Here is a 21,896-nt window from a genome sequence, read left to right as displayed (position 1 = left end):
ATCGAACCGGTGGCTTCTTTACATGGGCAAGAATAAACCATGCTAACTAAATGTCTGTACATTAAAACCTTAAAGAACTGAAAAGTGTGCAATAATAATAATTTTGAAGATCCAAGCTGCTTTGATGCTGAATACTCAACATTCATGCACAATAAGAAAGATAAGGCCAGCACTTTAACCGCCTGTTGCAATCTCCGCTTCAAACAGTTTTTCAAGATGCTGACATGCCAGTATTTTGTCCTGCAAGGTTTGTTTTATGTGCCAGTAAATCTAACGACACAAAGCTGATGTATTTAAACACCTACAAATACCACTGGGCTGAGCCAGAATCGAACCTGCCAAGTTAGGGTTAGAAGGCTAGCGCCTTAACCGTCTGAGCCACTCAGCCCAACAATTCAACTATTAAGTGTCGAAAACAAACACACACTAATAATGATGAAGATAATAATAATAATTTGGAGGATCCAAACCACCTTCGTACTGAATACTCAACATGAATACCCAATAAGAAAACATACCTGGTGCCGGAATTTAGTCCCGCAGGAGTTTGCGTCTTATCATAATCACCTACCTGGTAATAAATAATAAAATCCCCGACCCAGCTGAGAATTACAAAATCTAACATATTTCAATCAGCCTTGATTACACGCACACACAATAATAATTTGGAGGATCCAACCCACCTTTGTACTGAATACTCTACATGAATACCTAATAAGAAAAAGAACTCTGGTGCCAGATTTTAGTCCCACGGGAGTTTGCGTCTTATCAGAATTACCCAATAAGAATACAAACCCCAACCTAACTGGGAATTACAAAATCTATAATATGTAAACCAGCCTGGATTACACCTACATGCACATTATTTCTTTAATATTCAATCTTTACCAAGCAAAGTGCAAGTCCTGAACCACAGACGTGCTCCACATTCAGTTGTCAGAGACCAAAGGTGTTGCTCCCTTGTAGTTTCTAACAACTAGGCTCACAATAATAATGCTGGCAAGTAAACAGGAAGTTCCTTGTTACTGCATTCTTTGGACTTCACAAGCTAGATGTGCGCATGAAACTCCAAAACTATTCGTGCTTGGCAGCATTATTATTGTGAGCCTAGTTGTTAGAAACTACAAAACAGTAATACCTTTGGTCTCTGTCAACTGAGTGTGGAACACTTCTTTGGTTCAAGACTAGCACATTGCTTGGTAAAGATTGAATATCACAGAAATAATGTGCATGTAGGTGTCATCAAGGCTGATTTAAATATTCTAGATTTTTTAAATTCCCGGCTGAGTCTGTGATTTTACTTTTTAATGAGTAATCCTGATAAGACGCAAACTCCTGCGGGACATATTATTAGTTGGTACTTAATAGTTGAATGAAGGGCTGAGTAGCTTAGGCGGTTAAGGCGCTAGCCATCTAACCCCAACTTGGCAGGTTCGATTCTGGTTCAGCCCGATGGTGTTTGAAGGTGTTCAAATACATCAGCCTAGTGTCGGTAGATTTACTGGCACGTAAAAGGAAAATTGCAGAACTAAATTCTAGCACGAAACCGTCTCCGAAGACTGTTTGAAGTGGGAATTGCAATTTCAGCACCTAGCAAATTAATTGCCAAGCTGAGTAGCTCAAACAGTTATGTGCTGCCCTTTTCTTTCTTAGTTTGCATGTATGTTGAATATTCAGCATGAAAGCAGCTTGGATCCTCAAAATTACAATTATTATTATTATTATTATTATGATTTGCGAACTTTTCAAACGGAGTGTAGTTAGTGAGACGTAAAGTTAATATTATTATTGTCCCCACCTCGAAAGGAAGTCGAACTAGAAGTGTTTCGATTAAGCACACAAGGCTTTAATATACAGTCATTTAGTTACCATGCATGGTTGCTTCCCAAATAAAGGACCACGGCTCGATTCCTAGTTGGGTCGGCGATTTATTTAATTTCTTGTATCGAATTTAATGTACAATCATTTATTTACTATGAAGTCAGCAGTCCAAGAGAAAGAGTGCCGAATTCGATTCCCAGTTGGGATGGGATTTTTAATGTCTCGCAGCTCATACATCAGGTGTTTTGAATTAAATGGATGCTTTCAATGTGCAGTCATTTCCTTAGCACGATACTCAGCAGTGAAAAAGTGAAGAGCCCTGGATTCCATTCCAAATCATGTGCAATGCAAACATATTTTTCAGTCTGAACAAAAAGTTTTCTTCCCTAAGTGATTTCAACAATATTGTCAGCTACTACACGTCGCTTAGATTTCAAATCGAAATGTTACAATAAAGAATTCAAGAGTTTCAAACACTAAAAACAAACAGCGTGTTATGCTTCAGCTCTACAGCCACTTGGCTTCAACACCTTGAAGTAACTTTATATAGGTATGCCCCTATGTATAATGCAAATGTATTAAACCATTCACCATCTCCCCAGTCCTGTACCACCATCTTGTTCCAAGTTCAGCTCTGAGCCATACACCATAGCTCATTCCATTTAGGCCTTCTGCCCTTCCACCATTTAGCAATTTTCCTTTTAGTCCTTTAGCCATTTAGCCCTTTTGTCTTATAACCATCAAACCCTTTGGCCCTTTTGCAGTTTCCCATGACCTAAGGCCAACTTTCAACGTTATCAACCTATGAATGAAGCATATGTATTAAGCCTTAATACCAATTCCTCAGTCCTATTAAAACAATATATGTGGCCACCATCTTGTTCCAAGAACAGATCCAAAAGACCCTGGACCTTGCCCCATCTTGTCTAGTACGGTTAAGCCTGGGATCGAAACTCAAACTCGAGTCTGTAATGCCCCTGTAAAGTTAAGCCTATGGTTGAATCCACGGCCTGTGAGGTGGGGCCTAAAGTTGAATCTGTGCCTGTTAGGTTAAGCATGCACTCTTCGCCAAGCCCTATGTTCCCATCTCCTGCCAAGTAAGGTGATGAGGTTAAGCATACACTCTTAAGATAGCACATTCTGTGTGGCAGAGGCCTCTCCCAGAGGCGTTTGGTGGCAGTGGCCAGCAAACCTGTGAATAATATCTACAAATACCTTCTTCTTTCAGGAATACTTCAACCACATTCCATACCTTCCAAGGTCACTGAAGAATATCTTCAAAGTATTATATACTTATATTGTAGAAATTTGTGAGTGTTGATTTTCAATTCAAAGAGACTTTAATATTGAACAACATCAAGAAGACTTAATTTTTGTAATTTTTGAGCAGTTATGTTTTAAAATAAATGTAGTCTCTGTTGTACTGTGTTTCATTTGCCAGTTACGTTCCAGGTCCCGCCACATCTAAAACTGCCTGAAATATTCTGCATAGCTTGGATGTTAATATATTGACCCCAAGCTACTCTCCACCCAATTGGTGAACACAGGGAATCCAAAGGTGGACCATCTGAGTCAGCATATCTTTGATACTCCAGGCCACTACTTTTAAGTGCTTGCAGTATTACACTCTTCAGCGATAATCCTGATAGTTTCCATTGCATTCAGTCTGGTCAACCCAAGCAGTTCCTTGTCAGATGATCACATGGATAGGGATGACCTCGTAAGTACCGATTATTACAAGAAATTTTATATAGTGAAGATAAACGATAAGATATCTATTAGGTTCAACCTTTTCAATACTAATTAGGTATGTGTTTATGTTACAAATACTTTTTATTCAACTTTGGGACCGGTTTCGACATATATGTCATCATCAGCCATAAAAAGATCACAATATATAAGCAAAGACACAATCTTGAAGTTCATATCTTTAAATAGTGAAGATAACTCGCTCAATTTGTAACAGCAATGCCTGAAAGAACAACTGGTACAAATTTCACCCTACTGTCCTAACAACAAGCCACTGCTTGATATGGGCAATGGATGAATCAGTAAGAGAGTCTTCACTGTAACCAAACGATGTTGCACAGATTAATATAGGAAGTTTCAAAGGTTATAATAACATTGTCATTAAAATGGGGGTTCTCTTCAATAACAGTGGCCGCAGTCAGGTATATCAGAGTCCAACATCTCACTTCTGACCTACGTGCCCGTGCTCTAAATTCCTTTTCTGCCTTGAATCATCCTTAGCAAGCTCATGACATCTTTAGCACAGGTTCTTAATATCCCACAACCAAAATTAATAGAAAAAAATATTTGAGAATTTTAACATTTCCTTAATGTTAAATGCGAGTTTTGCCCTATTTTGAATTATGTGAATTCAAATAGACGATTGTATTGCTGTTATGGAATAATTTTCTGAACTGGAAATTTCCTCCATTAAATCCGGGTTTAAGCTAAATCAAGGTCATGCAAAATTGCAGTTATACTGTAGAATGAACTATGTTACTTCTTCATTTACTTTATGTAAAACTATAGGCCTATAAGCTCATCAAGATTTCAGTGGGTTATCTTTATAATACTTCATGGAAATGTACATTTTAATTATTGTATTCCAGATTGAGTAACATAATGCGAATTGCACTTGGACCCACGAGATATGCCCGTCAGAGGACAGGTGTTGGCAATGAAGTTATTCATCATTGATAAAATGATGGAAACCACTTTAGAGGAAACAAATAGTGAAATGGAGAGGGTTTTTGTAGATAAAGGAAAACCTACAAGCCCATTTATTTGATAAAGCTTGAAGCAGTTTTAGGTATGTACGATTTATACAATTTAGTAATAATAGCAGTTTTTGTCTTCACTGTTGACTGCTAATAATCACAAACAACAATGACACGAACTTATCTATATTTACAGGCTTGGTTTTGCTAGCCGGAGTCTAAAAATCAGCTGGCGAATCACTTCATGAATTATTGAGCGAAGCATGCGGTCTTATCCTTCGAGCTATAATGCTTGTGTTTGTTCCATACAAAAATATTACTGAGGATGAAAAGAAGGTTAGCTTTGGGAGAAAAATGGCCCTTAAAGTAGTATTTACTGACAAAACGAAGTACAAAAGATGGAATATATCTATGGCTCATCTCAGATTTGGACACGGCTTAAATGTGCGCCGCTGAAGTTTACAATGTAAATCAATAAACGGACAGAAAGAAGAGAACCAGAGAATAATGTGGTATTGAGACTTGTCATGAATATTAATGGAACAGGAAGAATCGTCAATACATACAATTTCTTCACCGGATTCACCCTGGCTAGTGAGCTTCTGAAAAAAAAAAAAAAATCTTCAACAATGACTGCTTTGTTCTTTTTTAAAATACTGATCATAACTTTCCTACTGGAACATTTCTAGAGACTTAACACTTGCTGATCTCATGCTCCACACTTCTCGAACAGACGTATTACCTGGAACTGAAGTTTTCATACAGCATTTAATAATGGATCAGAAAACTCACGAATCCTAACCAGTTCTCCAACACAAAATTGAGGTAAATCTGTGATGAATAGGTTAGTTACAAAAGAGACAAGATGATCGTTGAAGAGAGAAATGCAAGTGCCAGACAAAAAGGGGTAAACCATGAATGGTACACGAAGGAAACATATCAATAATGCTCAAACAGTCACAAGAACACAAGGACACTAGTATATGAAGAAGAATTGGTTACTTTGAATGTATTGAAGCACAAGAGACAACAAGTCATAAATGGTAGAGCACAAAAAATATTGAAAATATCAAAAAATATTTCAGAACAAATCACAAAGGAAATATTACAAAGATCAGTGACAGTGACACTAACATTTACAATTAGACTCATTACAAAGTGCAGATGATTCCTAACCAACTGTACAATGAGAAATAAGAAATATTAGGGAGGATATTGTAGAAAAAGAAGAATAGGAGAAACCATCTGACTTAGTGTCCAGACGACTAAAAATGGACAATAATCATCAACAATAAAGTTTGTTGCCATGGTCCTAGATGGTTGAATCAAGATCCCTTGAGTAGCCAAAAATGAAAATATGATGATCAAATTAATCTCTCAATTCAAAAAATCCCACTAATGGTTCTTACAGCCATGCATGGTGATCTGTTCATACTAAGAGTTGCAAGATTAAACACGGTATAGAGAGTAGCTGCATATTGTTAGTGAATTATCTGAGACTAATTCAACGACGTTACAAAAGTTGATTGAGATCCACCTATTCAATACTCAATGGGTTCTTAAAATTAAAAAATTAAGATTTACATCTTGTCATACTAACTTAATGGGACGCACCGCATGGGATAAAAATCAGGATCCTGATTACTTTAGTCAAAGTGTTACATAGAGAAACATGAGTTATAAAAATGAGGAAACTTGTAAGTTCACAAACAACAATTTACACAATTAAAACACGTTTAAAAATATGTATGAGAATGTTGGTTATTGTTGGTGCAGTCTTACATTGATATTTTTAACACATTTTTTAAAATATCCAATCTGTCTACATTTACATGAACAATAAGAATGACTATAGCTAAAATTATGGTCTCAAGTTACAAGTTCAAAGTATGAATGGAATCTGGTTTAAGGCAACCTTAAGTAGTTTAATCATTGAAAGATGACATTGAATATTCTTGTAGGAAGCTTGTACTGTTATCACAGTGTGTACTGCTGTGTGACTGATGGAGTTTTTATTGTTATTAAACCTGTATTTGTACGGTGAGTCCACGGTCTTCCTATTTTTATTCAAGAAATGAAAAAAGATTCACGACTGCGTGTTACTGTGCATGCCTTTACTAGCTGATCTGATAGCCTCCTCTTGTACTATTAGTGAAATGGGGCACTCTTGCTTGAAGTAGGTTACAGCTTGAATGTTGCAATCAACCATTGAGGGATGTGTGGTGAAGAATCTGTAATGACAGGAGGGTAGAAGGATTTTTAAGATTAGAGGGAAAAGGGTTAAATATGATGAAAAACGCTGTGTATACATTAAGTTACCCCTTGACTTTTCTTCTGTGAACTAGTCGCCTTTGCAGCACCAGAATGAATGACACTTGCAGTTCTTGTATTGTATCTGTGTGGAATTGAGAGAAGGGAGTGTGGCAGAGGAGAGAAGATGGGCCCGCACTGAACTTATGCACTGTTGGCTGAAGAAGGTTGGTAGGGGCGGACACAGACGTAGTTACCTTTAATGGAATGGTGGGAGCGTTTGTGGATGTTAGTTTAAGATTTTTAAGAATTTGACTTTGATTTAAATTTAGTGGGTAAAATCTTGTATAAGGGATTCTTTACTACAATTTAATTGTTGAGATTTAGGTCTTTGTTAAAAGATTGGTCGAAATGTATATAAATGGTTACTAATTCATTCATTAATTTCCCTTTCCCCCCTGTTTTGATAATTGTAAGGTCATGTTTGATAGCTGTTAATTGATGCCCTTTACCGTTCATGGCTGAGAACTTGTTGTGTTTATTGGCATTATAAAGCTCTTGATACCTTGTAAAGAAACTTCAGCCTGTTTGTCCAATGTACAAGACATCACACTGCATGCATATGAGCCCGCATATGCCTGAGCCGGAACAGATGCTACTGTTTGAGTTGACCGTGTTGTGATTGAGAAACAGGTTTTGTTTGGTATTTGTTGAAGATAATTATGCTTGTAGTTTAAAGAGACCTCACATCGAAGGTCATCTGCCCCGGCTGGTATTCGTTGTCTTAAAGGCAATATTGATGTTTTGCTTTTTTAAGGGGTTTGTTATCCAGTAAATACATGGATTATTGTAGGTGAAAGTGACGAACTTAGATTTTTGGGGTTTATCTGGGACGAGGTTTGTTGCTAATTTAAGCTTGATTTTGTTGATTATTCGGTTAACTGTTTCTGTTTTAAAACTATTAAATTTTGCCAAATAATTTATGTAATTGATTTCTGTTTTTAGGCTCCTGGGTGATAAAGGAATTTTTAATGTTCTGTATATTAAAATGTAGAAGGGGGCCTATTTGTGGGAGTTAGGGTGTACTGATGAATTTTTAATTGTTAGTGGGGTACAAGTGAGTTTTCTAAAATTTTTGAAATCAAATGTATTGTTAACGCGTGGCTCTGTGATGTCTAAAAAGTTAATGGATCCATTGACCTCATCCTCCTTGGCGAACTTTATATTTTAGTCGAGGTTGTTTAAAAAAATCTAAAATTTCATGACTATTGTGAAGACTATTATTGATTATTGCAAACAAATCGTCTACATACCTACGCCACAGGCTTTTATGGTATTCTAACAAATCCATGTATATGTCAGCCAAGATGCCTGACAATGGATCACCCATTGCTAGGCCATCCTGGCAATAAATTTTGCCACTGAAAGTTAAAGTTAAGAATCTTAGTGAAATCTATTTCAAAAGTGCTAAGATTACTGTGATTGGAAAGGTTGTCCTTGTTTACTCTTTCCTTTGTCGACACATTAGAATACATGTTCGTAATGACAAAGGAGCACATAATGTGGTTGGGTAGTAAGGTAAATTTCCTTCAGGTACCACGAAAGTCAACTGAATTCCTATATGGGAATTTTTTATTAAATCCACATTGTCTTATGAGAAAACAGTGAATGTACTTCAAAGTCTTATAATTCGGGCTATTTCTGCAATTGATGATGGGACGCATGGGTGTGCCTTTCTTGTATAATTTAGGTAAGGCTCTAGCCATGGGGACAACAAAATTCATGTGGACTAGTTTCTGCTGCTCTCGCTCATTGAATAATAAAGTTGAATTCTTTATTAAAGTTTTTAAATGTTGTTCAACTCTGGTTTTGGGTTCCTTGTTGACTACTGAAAATGTTGCATCTGCAAAAAAGTTTTCTGTTTTTGTATATACTCCTTCCTGTCTAATAAAACTCTGGTCCCTCATTTGTCCGCTTTAGTTACTATGATGTCATTGTCAATAATTTTGCTTTTTAATCCTTTTATTAGATTTGTGTGGTTGGAATCAGAAGTTTTATTTAATTTCTCAGTTACTGTCAGCAATTTCTTTTTATTTTGTACCTGGTACCATTCTGTTAATCTAAGGGTAATTTTGAAATACAGTAAAACCTCGTTAATTCAAAGTCATTGGGATGCAAAAATCAGACTTCGAATTACGTGATTATGAATTAACTGCCAACACTTGTGGCATCACAAGACCCGTTACTACAGGCAATTAACCTTGATTCACAATTTAAAGCTCTCAAATGCCATAGAAAAAATCTATTTCCAAAACGTATCCAACAAGGTGCATTTGCAGTATTCCAGTAATGCACCTGGATAATTCACTGGCAAACATAACCTCATGCAATGATATCAAAAGAAACAAAACATGATTCAAGGACGAGGAGAAATTTAAACTGGCTCCCCTGTGCAAGTGCTTTATCCATTGAATTACTGTACTCTGTGAATTCTAAATGCCTTGAGCTTGCACGAAAAGTACCCAATGCCCTTAAAACATAGCGGCTTATCGAACTTTCCTATTGCAAGGGAAGAACATCTCTCGCCTCCGACCACATAACAATAACAGTGAAGTTACTATACTTGTACGATTTCTCGCCATGGCACTTCGAAGACCCATTAATGCATGCAAGCACCTTGATCCTCAGTTTAAAATTCTCAAGTGCCATGGAAAACACTCTTTCAGGAATTTATCCAACAAGGTGCATTTACATTATTCAAATACTGCACTTGTATAAAAATGCCAACATAACCTCACGCAATGAAAGAAAGAACAACATGATTCAAAGACAAGGCAAAATTATGCTGGTTCCCCTGTGCAAATGCCTTCTCTTTCAGATTACTGTACTGTCTGCATTTTTAGATGCCTTGTACTGGCATGGAAAGTGCCCGACGCCCTTAAAACATCGTGGCTATACGAACTTTCCCATGCACTGCATAGCAACACATTACACATCCTAGCTGGCAATTCTCTCCTTTAAAATCATAAAACCGTTTGGCCTTAGGATTTAAAAAAAAATAAGAAAACAAACAATGCAGTTTCAATGGCATTGACAATATTGTTTGGTGCATTTGAATTGATTATAGGCTATATGCCACGCTTTTTCAGCAACTGTCCGCATCGCCAGTGTTCGGGGACTCTACCTCCCCGCACACTGCCTGCTACGTGATAATGTGGCGTTCCTTAAAACGCTGAATACGAAATGATTATGATTCCGCTCGAACATAGCAGAGAGGAAGCACACTGTCGACAAGCTGAAGTAGGTGAAAGTGCGCAAAGTTATCCCTTCACATTCCGGAAGACGCGTTCTTTCATGACATGGAGAAATACTGAATTTAAATTACTCTGTAATATAACTACATTTCCAAAATATAAAGGCAGGTTCAAATTAATAGTCTGAATTTTGGTAATGGGACCGACATTGTTCTTCGAATTGTGAATTATTCATTTTTCAAATTAAATGATTTAAGTAACATGCAAAACCGTACCTCATGTTTCCAGGAACAAGAGCTGCTTCAAATTAGGCAAGATTTAACATTAACTGATTTCAAATTATCGAGGTTCTACTGTATTCGACCCAACCTCTGCTACAGTGTTCATCAGGTCATTTCTTTTTGTGTGCTGGGCCTATTAGGCTTTAATCCTTTGCTTAACAGGTCAATTTTTTCTAAGAAGTTTGTGTTTGTCACATTAACTATGGCTGGTGAGTTAATAAAAGGCAGATTGTTTTTTCTACATTTTTTGGGGGGGGTAACTGCAGTCGAGTTTCTTTTAAGTAAGCAAGTTTATTATCTAAATTTGTTTCTTTCCTGATTAAGGTATCATTTACCTTGTAATCTACATGTAACTGAAAGGAGCTCCACTCTATTGCGGATATGTATTGAGATACTGCTAAGTGTATCTTGTATAACTGTAAATTTAATTGCGATTTCCTCCGATAGAATGTTTTGATTTCGTCCTTAAGCCAGATTTCATAGGTTCTACTTTAGGTTTTTTTTTTGCTAGGGGCTTTATGTCGCACCAACACAGATAGGTCTTACGGCGACGATGGGATAGGAAAGGCCTAGGGGTTGGAAGGAAGCGGCCGTGGCCTTAATTAAGGTACAGCCCCGGCATTTGCCTGGTGTGAAAATGGGAAACCACGGAAAACCATCTTCAGGGCTGCCGATAGTGGGATTCGAACCTACTATCTCCCACATGCAAGCTCACAGCCGCACGCCTCTACGCGCACGGCCAACTCGCCCGGTACTTTAGGTTTTAGTTAAACTGGAAGCAGTTATGCCTTTCTTCTGAACATGTCTCAAAAATCTAGGGACAAAATTTAGTCGCAGACATTCTTTTAAATAAGCTTTGTTTTTACTTATTTTACAGACCTTCACCTTTAGGTTGAGGTATTTGTTTAACTCATAGGGAGCCTGATTGTCTTTGACGTTACATGTTACATGTTACAATGTACATTAATTAAACAATGTTACAAACGTTTATTGAGATTCACCCATTCAACACTCATTTGGTTCTTAAAATTAAGGTTTACATCTTGTCATACTAATTTAGCGGGACATGTTTCGCCCATTGCACGGGTATCATCAGCCGTGATCTCATGCCTAAAGGATAAAAATCAGAATCCTGAATACTCTAGTCACACTGTTACATACAGAAACATGCATGTTATAAAAATGAGGAAACTTGTTGTAATTTTACACACAACAATTTACACAATTAATATATCTCTAAAAAATGTGTGAGAATAATGGTTAATGTTGGTGCAGTATTTCATTGATATCTTTAAAATATTTTTAAAAATAGCCAATCTGTCTATATTTACATGAATGATAAGAATGTCTATGGCTAAAATCATGGCCTCAAGTTACAAGTTCAAAGTATGAATGGAATCTAGTTTAACGCAACTCAATTTGAAGTCACAGAATGGTTACTATGAACCTATGGTTACTATGAACCTTAAATAGTTTAATCATTCAATGATGACACTGAATATTCTTGTACGAAGCTTGTAGTGTTATCATATAGAGTACAGGTGTGTGACTGATGCAGTTGTTATTGTTATTAAACCCGTATTTGTATGGTGAGTTCAAAGTCTTCTTATTTTTTACCAAGAAAAAAAGCTTCACGACTGTGTGTTGCCATGTATGTCTTTACTAGCTGATGTGATAGCCTCCTCTTGTACTATTAGTTAAATGGGGAAGCTCAGGCTTGAAATTGGCTACATCTTGAATGTTTAAATCAACCATTGAGGGATGTGTGGTGAAGGATCTGTAACGGGAGGAGGGTAGAAGTAATTCTAAGATTAGAGAAAAAAGGGTTAAATATGACCTAAAAAGGCTATGTATATATTTACTTACCCCCTCAACCTCTCTGGTATGAACTAGTTGCCTTTGCAGCATCAAAACAAATGACACTGGCACTTCTTGTATAGTATCTGTGTGGAATTGAGGAACGGGGTGTGGTGTAGGAGAGAAGATGGGTGGAGCATGTAGCTTATGCGCTGTTGGCTATAGGCTGACCACATACAGAACGAACTTCTTCAGAGCAGCTAAAGAAAACAAGGCCTTTCTGCAAAACAACCCTCAGAAAACCTACTCTTCACACAACTGCAGGCATGGGACTGACATAGCATTTCATCCCTACTGCAGCACCACACTTGATGGAATCTGGGAAGCAGCTGTCAAGAGTCTGATATATCACCTCAGAGGAGTGATGGATTCTTATCGCTTCACCAACAAAGAATGGATCACTCTTACAACACATACCCACATCCTCTCGCCAACTATATTTTAGACGTGTTTTAACTATGTAAATTGTCTTTTTTTGCTAGTTGCTTTACGTCGCACCAACAGAGATAGGTCTTTGGCGACGACGGGATAGGAAAGGCCTAGGAGTTATAAGGTAGCGGCTGTGGCCTTACTTAAGGTACAGCCCCAATATTTGCCTGGTTTAAAAATAGAGAACCACGGAAAACCATCTTCACGGCTGCCGACAGTGGGATTCGAACCCATTATCTCCCGGATGCAAGCTCACAGCCGCGTGCCCCTGACCGCATGGCCAACTCGCCCGGTACTGTCGTTTGTGAACTTACTACAAGTTTCCTCATTTCTAACACACATGTTTCTCTGTGTTACACTTCGGCTAGAGTAATCAGGTTCCTGATTTTTATCCTTTAGGCATGAGGACACAGCTGATGATATTAATGCAATGAGCTAAACATGTCCCGTTAAATTAGTATGGCAAGATGTAAACCTTAATTTTAAGAACCCAATGTGTATTGAATAGGTGGATCTCAATAAACGTTTGTAACATTGTTGAATTAATGTACATTTCAATATGGAGCAGTCAAGAGATTTGTAACATTTAATTATCTGACATTGTCGTAAACAAACCATGGAGTGAAATTCAAGTCCACTGTTCATATTGGAGTTGAACCCTGTACACAAATGTTAGATTAATGTTGTGTAGGAGACTATCAACTCATATTAAGATTATAAATCCAATAGGTCAAGAAGGTAATCTTCTTGTCAGCAGAAGACTGCACAATACTCCAATTCTAGTGCAGTGAAACATAAGAAATTCAGTATCATACCATCTCACAGATAGAATGATGATGGCGGAACACCATTGACTACTTCATCCTGGTGCTCAACTCTCTGAGAGACATGTTTAGGATCTCATCAGCAAGGGGGATGGAATGAAGCCACACTCATGCATATCTCAAGTGTTCTAAGTTGAACGCACATATCTTAGAACAATTATCACGAAATACATAAAGCGTGCATGTAACCCCAATGTACACATTCCTTAAAAGTAGCATAGACTATGCTGGCCCAATTCTCATAAAAAATGGTGTGAGATTGAACAAGACTAGACTGCCTAGCTACCAAGACTGTCTACATAGACATGATACCTGATCTTACCACAAGAACTTTTCTCTCCGCACTTTACCGATGTAGTTCTCATAGGTCAACCCCTGAATATTTACAGCAATAATGGCACAAACTTCTTTGGAGCAGCTAAAGAAATCAAGGCCTTTCTACAAAACAAACCTCAGAAAACCAACTCTTCACACAACTGCAGGCATGGGACTGACATGGAATTTCATCACTCCTGCAGCACCACACTTTGGTGGAATCTGGGAAGCATCTGTCAAGAGTCTGATATATCACCTCAGACGAGTGATGGATTCTTACGGCTTCACCAACAAATAATGGACCACTCTTAAAACACATGCTCACATCCTCTCACCAAAGCTAAATGATGAACTTTTTGACATTTCTTACCTAACTGCATCCAATTTCCTTATAGGAAGGCCAATTACTACACTCCCTGATCATGATTATACTTGCCCACATGGCTATATATATTCAGCAACAAATCCAGAACTCCTGGAAGAGATGGTCAAATGAATATCTCAATAAATGGGCAATGGAATACCACATAGCAACATAGTCATACTGAAAGAAGGCGACACACATGCTATGAAGTGGACGGAGGCAGTTATCAAATGTGCAACCTTGTAGTGACGAATCCGTTCATGTAACGAATGTTCAGGTGAGTAACGGTGAATTACAAGGGCTATTCAACAACACTAACCCCTACGAAGTAAAAGCAAAGCAAAGTCACCTCCGTACAGGCCATGAAGGCCGCCTTTGCCCCCAGAAATTTAACCTGGTACTCATTTTTGGTGTAGGCTGAGTGAACCACAGGGCTATATACACCTCCGGAAGTGGAAATCTTGTTTCTTAAATTTTAAAACTTCCTGACAGGGATTCAAACCCATGTCCTTCCGGGCGAACCGAGCATGCCTTCACCGTCTCGGCCAGGCAGCCCCAACCCCTACGAACTATGAAACAGAAAGGCCAGATAACAACTGAATGACTCATTTACGCATAGTATGTTTAAGTAATATCTTAAGACACAATGGACTAGTAACACCACAGACCACATCAGAAACAATAAGAATGTTTTTCACTTGCCACATGATGGTTACAATGTGTGTAGTATATAAGTGAACACTCACACTAAACAAGCATATCTCCTGCAACTTGTATCTACATATAATTGTATTATCTAGAAATCAATAATTAGTATTATCTATGAGATTACAAAGGTGTTTCGTTTGGAAGCAACTAGCATATTATCCTCTAACAGTAACAAAAGAATGTATCTTATAGCTACTTTGTTTTCGAAAATATTTCTGAAGTCAAAAGTATTAGTAATAATTATGCCAGCTCCCAAATGATATAGAGTAGAGGTCTTTGGAGCAATCTTAACTCCTGCACAAATCATAACGCAAGATCGTGGAACAACTTGAAGGAAAAGTGAAAATTAGGTAAGTAAACAGTCAATCTCATAAAACAGGACATTTTCTGTAGGACTATCAATCGTGTGCAAGGAAATGTAGTGTCAAACACTGATATCTGCTTTTTTCTTTACTAGTGGTTTTACGTCACACTGACACAGATAAATCTTATGGCGATGACGGGATAGGAAAGGCCTAGGAGTTGGAAGGAAGTGGCTGTGGTATTAATTAAGGTTCAGCCCCCCCATTTGCCTGGTGTGAAAATGGGAAACCATGTAAAAAAATCTTCAGGGTTGCCGACAGTGGGATTCGAACCCACAATCTTAATATAATCGAGCGTAGATATGTTGGACGATTTTTAAGAACATCTAATTACCATATACTATTTTTAACATTTAAGCCATCCATTCCGTTTTACATTTTAAACAATCTGAATGATTTAAAAAAAATTTTGTTTTAATAGACATAAATAATCTTATTGATTATTTTTAAAGTGTTAAATTTATATATTTTTATCAATGTATATTAGACATTCTTTTGTGATATACACCAGGATCAGGGCCTTGACCCACCAATGATTTATGTTAACTATTGCTGATGATGCTCACAAAGTTGAGTGAAACATGTCCAATTTGTGATTAAATAGTTTCATCCTAATTATAAGGATTTTGTGTATTGGAAAGGTGGTTCATTAATTATAATAATTTGATACTCTGAACTCCAATACGGTTGGAAAATGAGATTTATAACTTGTAATGCAAGCTTAAAGCCGCGCGCCCCTAACTGCACGGCCATCTTGACCGGCACTGGCTTCTGTTGAGCAATTTTCTAACCATTTTCATTACCTTATGATGGCTAATCTAATTATGTACATTACCTCAAGAGAGTTTTCCTGTGTTAACCCTGGCTCTGTTAACTCTGATTTAACTTCTTCTTTCAGAGCTATCACTTCTGATACATGTTCAATATTATCCTGTGGAAAATAAGATATATTAGGTGTGCTCATAACACACATCTACAAATATGGTCACCAACAAATTAGCATGTTAATTAATTAATTAATTGCCAGTAATACAGCTATTTTTAAAATTTCACTCAAGTTTAAGGAAGTTTTCTACCAGCAGAGGATTGTTATAAAAAAACACTGTACTGAGAATGGTGTTACTGTTCTTGCTCACTACTTATGTCAGGGAAAAGATGAGACTAAGAACAAAATATCAAATGAGAAACATCTTCTAACCATATCAGCAAATATCCTACCAGGGATGGAAATGGGGCCACCTCGCACAGAATTTGGAAGGAAACAGCCATACACACTTAATCGTACGAACTGTTTTCATATGTACAATTATATCAATCAAATCTTAAAAGTTGTTTGAACCACTTACAAGTATTACAAGTGTTCAAAATCATTTTTTGTTCTCAGCTTAGAGTTTCTTTACAGACAGATTAAAACATCTTGAAATATTAGAATCAAATTTTCTGTTCAGGTTTTGCCGAGCTCACAGGGGCTCATCAAGCATTAAAACAGTTTTCTTTCAAACAGCATATTTCTATGCTTCCAAGTGTAAAATAAAATAATAAACATGAAAGAAGCAGACTTACTGCAGTCATATACCAGCAAAAGATGTTATGTAGCCCAAAACCAAAGCAACTAAAAGTGAAATATTTTACTACTACAAAGATGTTATGTAGTGTTCTGTGAAGAACTGTAGGGAGGAGAACACTGTCAGTGGAGAGTCAGCAGTGTTGGAGTGTACACCTGCCGTTTCAGAAGCTCTTTTATGATCTACAACGAGACATTTAAATTCCCTACTTGGACGCATAAAACCTTGTCGGCACTGAAGGTGAGGCAGGGACTGTAATCAAAAGTTTATGTTCTAATATAAGTTACTAATAAAAGTGAATTAAAAAATAAAATTCTAGAATATATAGAATTAACCCATTCAATATAGAAGAAAGAGAACAGTAGCCCAACTAAGGAATGGATGAAAAAGATACACAAGAAGGAGAGAGAGAAATAATGAAAAAGAGAGACAGTTTTGTTTAATGTTCCTTTAGTCCTTAAAGTATATGAGCCCACTAAGAAGGGGGCTTATTAAAGAAATTTTTCTCAGAAATCATGCATTCTAGAGATTCTAGAGCCCTTAGACATGGTTCTCCATATAACATAAAGTCTGACCTGTATTTCAGGAATCAAAACAGCTAATCACTATTCTGCCCTTCTAAATGAATTCAGCGTCTGAGCAAAATACTTATTTTGAGAGAAAACACATTAAGATTTTGAGCTATTTTATCTCTCGTATGCCATAGGCAAATCTGCTCTTTCCTCAACACACATATCTTCCAACACATCGTGGATGTGAGGGTAACCCAGTGTAATCACACCTGTGTTCACATTTTGTTTAGCAGACTGGTGTATGCAGTCTCAAAAATACTGACGGAAGATTTGTGATTTAACTTCTTCTACACCAATTATTATAGGAGTAATAATTTTTAACAAGTGATGCTAATGGTGGTGCAGTAGTGTTGGTAGATATTAGTTTTAAGAAAAGTATCATGGGCCAACCATTCTCTATTATAATCAAAGGGGAAAAATAGAAGAGGTGCAACCCCTAAGCCACAGAAATTTTGATACCGACATTAAAAAGTACAGACTAATTCAACCCCAAACTTAACGCATTCGCTAACAGTTTCCAATATTGGCACACATTTCTTTAACATAATTTTCATATCTGTACAAGTTTGACTCAGTAGCGTAATAAGAAATATTAAACCTAGAGTTCTTGATTAGAAATGCGCTCATATGACAGGTTCAAGTCTGACACAGAACATAACAAGAAACATAAAATATCTTGAACAGCAGTACACTCACACCTTGGATATGTTCAGACACCATTCAGTTCTGTAGTGCCTGTAACTCAGAACTCAAAAAGCACACATTTATTCTGAGAATAGCGAACATTAATTGCAGAATTTTAGCTTTAAGCAACAATTGGGCAGTATCTCACCTGTAAACTAGCAGTTTCTTATTTTATTTTTATTTTATTTATTCAGTATCAGCAACAGCATAACACCAAATTACAAAGATCCGAGCTATGTACAATAGATATGGATCTGTTTGCAATATATTATTACTGTTAAGTCACAGTTATTCATTGAAAATCTCTCTTCAAACTGTCAAGGTTTTCAAAGACTCTGAGGTGCCAGAAAGTTTTTCAGGAATTCACTTTCATGCCAGGAAAACTACAGACATATGCTGAGATAATTCAGCTTCATCAAATACCTCTAGACCAAAACCGAATCACACTCACTGGCGTGAAATTAGCATGTTATCTGTTCACCCTCTGAACTATCAGATGAAGAGCTACTGAACTGAAAGCCACAAACTCAGAAGATTGCAATGGACTATAATTAGAGTAGCAACAGACAGAGGAAGAAAAGATGATGAAAATATCTAGCATCATCTCCAAAATTTTTAACTGCATCTCCACCTTCATCAGGGTGTTTGCTTTAGATGAGCTATAATCACAGCAAACATTCAAGGCAGAATTTTACTATGTGCTCACCCAACATTCATGTCATTGTAAAGAAGTTTAAAGGATGCAAATCAGACATGGAATTTCTTTTGGAGGAAAAATATTTTCATCGTGAGAGCCAGGGACCAACTGGCCATAACCCAATTCAAACTAGCACCCACAACTTTCCATCACTTCAGCAACATTTGGCTGTTGATAGAAAATGATGTCAATCCCACAAAGATTGCAACACCAAACCATGCAGAGTAAATACACATCTGCATAACCTCCAGAAATCCATTTCAATAACCTACAACGGTAAACAATTAACAACAGACAGTCAGTCAATGGGTACTTAACACATGAAATGCCCTGAAGCCTCAATCTTGAGACAGTGCTAATCACAACTTTGTCACTAGCTGGACCTAACCAAGGCTCCTTCAATATCAAGCCCACAACATTGATTCAACTTTATGCCACTATGACACATAGAATGCACTGCCATCTCCCTAGTAAATACTAGAGGGAAACTATCTACTTGGCAGCACTTATTTCGTGCCTTATGCCACCAGAACACCTTTCCTTGACATACGAACAATGTTTCTGTCACTAGTCGGACACATAGATATACATCAATACTGATGTTTGTAGTTCCTAAGAGTTGGCTGCCTTGCGTAGCGTGCTATCACATATTTCTAGACAAAGAAACAAAACAGAGGCACAACATGCCTAGATGCCCATGTAGCAAATGGTGACTGCTGATGTTAATATTGGGGAAGCACGTAGTAAGTTATACAGTCACGAGCGAGACATCGGGAAGTGCGGACGTGTGAGTGAGCTGAGGCGCGCAATATGGGAATAACGCTACAGCAATACAGGCTAAGAATTGGAAGATGGCATGGTGCAAGGCAGTGTTGGGAGGAAGGTGGAGCTGAGAGAGGAAGAGAAATTAGTGGTTATAAAGGACTGTTGGAGAATATGTTGTGTGCGATGGTTATTGCGATGCTGCTGGTGGTAGGAGGTATAGAAAAGAACCCGGGTCCAAACCAGGGACCGTTCGGTTGGGAGGAGCTTGAAGAGATCAAGAGAGTGGTGAAGGAAGCGAGCAAAGGAGAAGAAATAAAGGAAATGATGCAGGAACACCACGCAACCCAAATGAAGGAGATGAAGGACTTACAAATTTTTATAAAAGAAGAAATTGGAGGTGTAAATGACATATTAGCGGAGATAGAAGATGAGGTAGGGAGCTTGAAAAAGAAGGTGGTGGCACTGGAAGAGGAATTAACAGCAATGAAGAGAGAAGTGAGGTTAGCGAGGAACGAATCAGCAAGGAAAAATGTGTTTGTGTATGGTGTACCTGAGGAAGGAACAGAATCAAAAGTGCAATGAGTATTGAAAGTGGTGGACATAGTTTCGAACAAAATGAAGATAAACTTCTCTGAAGTAGATATAGATGATATATATAGATTGGGAAGGACCAAGGGACACAGGCCGGTGAAGTTAAGATTAATATCAACCCTGATGACTGATATAATTCTGAGGAATGCTGGAAATTTGAAAGGATCTACATTTATTTGAAGGCTGAGATAGAGAAAGAAGACATTATGCGGTTGGATGTCTATAAGCGGCATATGTGGCATGCTAGAGCACAGGGATTGCGAGTCAAGATAGCGGGGAGGTGTCTGGTAACTTCAGGCAGAAATTGGTCGCGATCGTGGACACAGGAGGAACTGCTGAGGATGGAAAAATGTGAGGAGGAAATGAGTTGCAGAAATCGAGAGCAGGGCAACATCAGTACGGAGAAGGAAGAGAGAAGACGGGACTGCGGTGTCAGCGGGCAGGTAGCGGAGACAGCAGAGTCCTTGGTGAGTCAGAACAACCCAGGAAGGAGTGAATCAACAAGTAGGACACTAATTAAATAATTGAAAAGGAGGTTCAACCTATTCAATACTTAAAAGAAAGAAATGCAGTAATCACATTCCTATTTAAATGGGACCGGTTTCGACCTTAGTCCAGGTCATCATCAGCCGTAAAAACATGTACAATGTTTATGAATATTGGAGGTCAGTTTCACACTCTGATAGGCACAAAGACACGACACCACATTCTGTCATGCACAAAGTCACAGCACTATCAACTAATATACGAAGATCAAAAATAAATTGAAGTCGCAGACGAATAGATTTGTAGTGCATATAAGTTTTCATTTGTTTTCCGATATTGCGCTTTTTACTACATTTTTTTCTTCTCTCTACAATTGTTTTTTCAAGTCAACTGTTTTCCAAGAACTTAGCAGGAGTACAAGTACTCATTCAATTATACTGATTTGCGTCGTATATTTTTATATACGTACTTAACTTCCCGCAACCGTGACAAATTCCGGACCTTCAAAACATTCTCCACTCTACTTTGGCGTTCGACCGCAGTGCATGACCTTGAATGTGCCGTGCTGATCACCAGGAGCTGGCGGCTTTCTACTACAAATATATTCGTCTGCGACTTCAATTTATTTTTGATCTTCGTATATTAGTTGATAGTGCTATGACTTTGTGCATGACAGAATGTGGTGTCGTGTCTTTGTGCCTATCAGAGTGTGAAACTGACCTCCAATATTCAAAACATTGTACATGTTTTTACAGCTGATGATGACCTGGACTAAGGTCGAAACCGGTCCCATTTAAATAAGAATGTAATTACTACATTTCTTTCTTTTAAGTATTGAATAGGTTGAACCTCCTTTTCAATTATTTAATTTTTAACATACTGAGGCCTACTCAATAAAGAAACAGGACAATTATATGGCCTCCAAAATACCAACTTGAGAGGAGGCGTCCTTGCACTCCTAATACACTTTATTTAAAACCTATTTGGCACTAGGCCACATATGCAAGGGCTAATCCCATACTAAAGAGGTGACACGATAGGAAAACTTATTACATTACGAAACGAAGAAAAATGGTTGAGAAAACGTAGTCACCTCAAAAACAATATGAAAGGGAGCTCGAGAGGGTTAGGCACTCTCTATGTGAGGAGAACAAACATACTTTAAAAAACGCTTCCTTTCTCCTCACAGATCAAGAAAAAACTAAACTAATAAACATGAACCCTGGACTACCCACTGCCAAAGCCCTCCCTAAAATTCACAAAACTAACATTCCTATCCGTCCAATTATCAATTACAGACCCAGTCCCCTATACAACACTTCTAAATTCATCCAAACATTTTTAC

Source organism: Anabrus simplex, chromosome 14 (assembly GCF_040414725.1).
Source record: "Anabrus simplex isolate iqAnaSimp1 chromosome 14, ASM4041472v1, whole genome shotgun sequence".
NCBI classification, from domain to species: Eukaryota; Metazoa; Arthropoda; class Insecta; order Orthoptera; family Tettigoniidae; genus Anabrus; species Anabrus simplex.
The sequence above is the reverse complement of the archived record's forward strand: the minus strand, read 5'-3'. Positions refer to the sequence as shown.